Raw genomic sequence first — 4,927 nt, 5'->3', positions numbered from 1 at the left:
CGGGAGAAGCTATTAAACAGCAGCTGGTTTCTGCTGGCGGGTGTTCGCTGCCTTTTTCCTGCTGGCAGGGGGGGATGCCTGAATGCCAGGGGCTGCGGCACCGTGGCAGAGCTGCCGTGTGCCCGACTGTCCTGGCATCACCTCCTTTCCCATGTCAAACCGGGAAGAATTTGAGGATCTGGGGTTTGGTGGAGGGCGTTGCTCGCTGCGGAGCAGCCCTGGGGACATCCAGGCAGTGGAGGACCTCGAACCCTCTGCTGGGGCCATCTCGTGGGCGCTGCACCCGTGCGGAGCGATCCCGTGGGGCGTGTGTGGTTCATGGAGGTGGCCCAGCGGCTGGTGTGCAGCCCCGTGTGCCACCAGAGACCCTGGGGGACGCGCCACGGGTCTGCATGGTCCTGGCTTTGGGGACAGCCCGGGGATGTTTCCCTGCTGCAGCCTCTGCGTTCGTGTTCAGCTGCTGCTGCACGGAGGAGCTGGCAGGTCCCAGCCAGGGACTTGCTGGGGGCATTGGTGGGGACCTGGCAAGGGGGGGACACACAGGAGCAGCTGCCATTGGGGTACAGCAAGGGCAGCCCTGGCAGGGATGCCTGAATGAGGTCAGGGAGGGGCTTGAACCCTTCCCTGCACCCCATCGCCCGGCAGGGGTGCAGGCAGTGGGGGCACTCGGCATTCCCCAGGGCTGGGAAGGAGGATGGAATCTGCTGCCAGGGGATGAAGCAGATCTCAGCCACCCTCTGCAAAACCCCCACCCCGCAGGGACCCTCCTCTGCACCCCGCTCCCCTGGGGCAGCCAGGGACCACGCTGGGAGCCCCACGTGTCCGGTGGGAGAAGCAGGAGAGGCACTCCAGTTCTGCCAGTGGCCCCGAGATCTCCTTAGCAGCAGCGGTTGGCGATTGCCGACGGCCTTCGTGCCCCCAGGTTGTGCTGGGGGGGGGTCGTAACCAGTGACCGGAGCTCAGGGCAAGGTCCGCTGCCTCCCCGTAAATAAGTGCCAGCTTTTCCCGGAGCATCAGCAGTGCCGGGATGTCCCTCGTCCCCCAGGACCACCACAACCCCACGTTGCTTCGGTGCCAACCTGGCTCAGCCACATGTTGCCCCACAGCAACAGCTGGAGCATCACTTTTGGGGGGGGGGGGGGGGGGGGATGCTGCCACCTTGTCCCCACCAAGCCATGCCCCGTGTCACCCCAGGTTGTGCCTGGGCGTTTGCAGAGATTAGGGGCGAAAAAAAAGACTTAATTAAAAGAAAAAAAATAAAAGCAACTCTGCCCTTCGCCCACATCCGACCTCGAGATGAGCAGCTGCTCTTTGCTCAGTGTGACCATCTTGGGGTTCGGGTCGGCCTGGCAGGCAGGGATGTGCCATCGGCACGACGTGCCGATGGCACATCCCTGCCTGCCAGGCCGACCCGAACCCCGAGACGGTTGTGCCAGTTGCTGGCCGTGGCCGTTCTCTGTGCCAGGTGACAAAATATGCCCCAGGTTTGGTGTGAAATGAGGCTGAGCATGGAGGGATGCACAGGTTGGCACTGGTGTTCCCCACCGGTGCGCTCATCCAAGACTAAAATAATAATTAAACCCCGCCACGTTGCGTTTGGGAAATTAAGAATGTTTATAAAGGGGGAAAAAAAAAAAAAAAGATGTTTTTTTGGGGGGGGGAGAAGCACCTTTCCGAGGGCGGTGGAGGAGGAGCGTGTCGGTCCAGCGCCTGCCAAGCACCCCAGTGCCGGACTGAAGTTCAGGGAGGGGCGGCTGCCCTCGTCCCCCCGGGCACGGCCGTCGCCCGCCTTCCGCCTTCAAAAGCTGCGGCGGGCGAGCTGTGCTCCCCCGGAGCGCCATGGCAGGGGGGGCAGAGAGCAGCGGGGAGTGCGGGATCTGCTACGAGGCGTATCGGGGCGCCGGGGGGGTCGGAGCCCCCCAGCAGCTGCCCTGTCGCCATTCCCTCTGCCTGAGCTGCCTGCGCAAGCTGGTGTGCCACGCCGCCGCCGTCGCCTTCGTCAGCTGCCCCTTCTGCAGGATGGTGACGCTGGTGCCCGAGCTGGCTCCGGGTGGTTCTGGGGTGATGCCGGCATCAGGGACCCCACGTGAGGAGGAGGAAGAGGAGGGGGAGGAAGGCGGTGGTGCCCCCCCAGCCACCCACCCAGCCGTGCCACGTTCCGTGGCCGTGGAAGTGGCCTGCACGGCTCACGCCCCCGTCTTCGCGGTGAGCAGCATGGTGTCCGTGTCCCCCTGCGGCCTCCGCCGCGGCTCCGAGGCTCCGGGCGCCTTCCTGCTGGGGCTGCTGGGGCGGGGGCTGCTGCAGGACACGCAGCCCCCCCTCGCCTCCATGGAGAACCTGCGTCTGGGCTTCGCCGCCGGCATCCTCGTCCTCATCGTCTCCACCTTCTTCCTGCTCGTCTTCCTCAAGTAGGTCAGGATGGGGGAGAGGGGCTGCCGGCCCGCACCGCAGCCCCCCGCCGCCTCCCCCAGAGCAGCCGGCATGGACCCAGCGGTGGCTCAGGGACTTCTCAGGCCACGGGCAGCTCCGTGCCAGCGAAGCGGGCAGGGGTACGGCTGAGGATGGGGCCGGGGGCTCGGCAGGACGCTCGGCTGCCCGGCACACGAGCCCTGGGGCATCAGACTCTTTAAAAATTAACTTGGCGCAGAGCTTTCCTTCCCCCCCGGGGTCTGGCTGCGCTCACGGTCTGCTCCTCCAGTTCCCGGCGCCTCCGGACCCTCCGGCAGCAGCTCAGTGGGAGTCGCAGCGTGGGGCCACGCACGCTTCCCGGCGTCGCAGTCCCGGAGGCTGGAAAATGCCCCCGGCTGCGCTTCAGTCCATCCCAACGGGCAGCGAAGATGGGGTGAAAGGGGAGGGGAAGGGCCCCGTATTGCCTTTCTGGGGGTGACGCTGTCCAAAAGCAATTCAAAAAGCCCTTTCCCCTTGGGAAGGGCTCCCTGCCCGGCGTATGCCAAGACGGGGCAGCCGGGCAGCGCGCTGTCCCGCGGAGCCGTGAGACCTTACGGAGGGACACGGGCCCAGCGCCGTCTGCGGTTGTTTTCCTGCGTACCCGCGGCAGGGAGAGTTTGGCATCAAGGACAACGCACCGCCGTGCCCGCAGCAGGCAGGGCAGGGTTTGGGAGCGATAACCAGGGCCCAGGCATAGAGCAGGGGGTCCTCACCTTGCCCCCCACCCCCGGGCGAAGCGGGTGTTGAGCCCCATCTCCACCCAGCAGCGCCCTCTCCGACACATCCGCAGCGAGGTCCCTCCCTCCAGGGTCCAAATCCAGCCCCAGAAGCAGGAACAGCCCCTTCACAGCCCCCCCAGGGCACCATCTGCCCCCTCCTCGGAATCAGGCAAGTCCGTCACTCAGAGGCTCTGGAGCCCCCAGGGAGCCCAGAGCTCTCTCCTGTTCCCCCTTCCTGCAGCCACGGCAGGTGCAGAGAGGACAAACACGGTTTATTTTGGCTCCCGCGACTGAGCCATCAAAAACCTGGGAGCTACAGGCTTAGGGAGAGGGAGATGCCAACATGGGGAATCCATTGTGTTACCCTCTGCTTTTCAGAGGGAGAAGTTTCATATCTCAGCTCCTGAAGCCCAATCCAGGCACAGCAGAGCTGCTAAGAGCAAGGACATCTGCCGAGCAGGGAGCCTCCTGCATCCAGGGAGCCAGCGTGGGAGAGAGCAGGCTGCTGGGAAGCCCTGCGAGATGCCCGAGGCCTCTTCCCTAGAGCCTGATGGAGAACCAGGCGAGTGACCCCCCGTACATCCCCGTTATCTTGTGCCCTTCGGCTTCTCGCACCACCACGCTGCACCGTGCCAGCCACCCAGGAGCTGCCGTCGCATCGTGAAGGGACCTTCTCTCCTTTCCCAGAAAAGCAGTTTAAAAGGAAAAACGCTCCCAGAAAAGTTTCTACATCAAATTATTCCCAATTTGAGCCAGAGCTAAGTCAGTTTTTAAGTGATAGAAATCACGCCAGCCTAAAGTAGAGCCCGTACAAGCAAGAAATACAGGTTTAATTGCACTTTATTTTTCAAGAAGTGAAATGTAAATCCCTCAGGCTGTCTCTCTGTACTGGGAAACAAGAACTGGAATTTGTTAGTATCTGCAACAACCTCCACCAGCACACTGCCACGGATGGGGGGTGGGCAGAGGGCACATCGGGGCACCCCCATTCAGACCAGCACAAGGAAGGGGAGCCCCAAAAAATCCAGGTTTCACGCTCCATCACATTTAGCACTGAGTAACTCTTCGGTGCTTTAACTTCTGGAGCGGCTCCCCAGGAAACCTCACCCTGCGAGCCAAGTGTCCGCGTGGCAGCAGGGAGCTGCTTCCCAGGCTTTGGGCTCATCCACAATTTTAGCTGCATTTAGCAATTTGCAGCACCGAGCGCGCAGCGCAGGGGCAGGGACCTGCCACGCTCCGGAACAGGAATGCCCAGGGCTGCTTTTCTCTTTTCCTCCCATCAAATTGCAATTCAGAGACAGTAAGAGGCAGCTGTAGAAACTATACATTATTTGAAGCACTTCCATTTTATAAATGAAGGGGCTTTTGTTTCTTTTAAAGACACTAAGAACTGCTCATACTTGTAAGGTGCGTTGGTGAATGTGGAAGTAAAAGTGCTGGGAGAAATCCGACGTGTCTGCCCCGCTGTCTGTCCCCCCTGCTTTCCCCTCTTGGTCTACCCAAGACTGAAAAGTTACCCCCCACACTCCTGGCTGCCCGGCGGAGCCCACGTGAGGTTGGGTTCCAGCTCGTGTCCCACCATCGCCAAGTTTTAACTCGTGCTGGGATCGTCACGCTTTGGAGAAGCGGCACAGGAGGTGGCTGGGCTGCCTGCAGGAACTCGCTCCCTCTGGACAAGTGGCATGTCACACATCTGTATCGCTGCTTCCAGTGAAACCAGTCATCCCACCTCTGGATGCAAAGGGAGAGGAGAGGAGCTG

The sequence above is a fragment of the Tauraco erythrolophus genome, chromosome 22, assembly GCF_009769465.1.
Source record: "Tauraco erythrolophus isolate bTauEry1 chromosome 22, bTauEry1.pri, whole genome shotgun sequence".
Lineage (NCBI taxonomy): Eukaryota > Metazoa > Chordata > Aves > Musophagiformes > Musophagidae > Tauraco > Tauraco erythrolophus.
The sequence above is the reverse complement of the archived record's forward strand: the minus strand, read 5'-3'. Positions refer to the sequence as shown.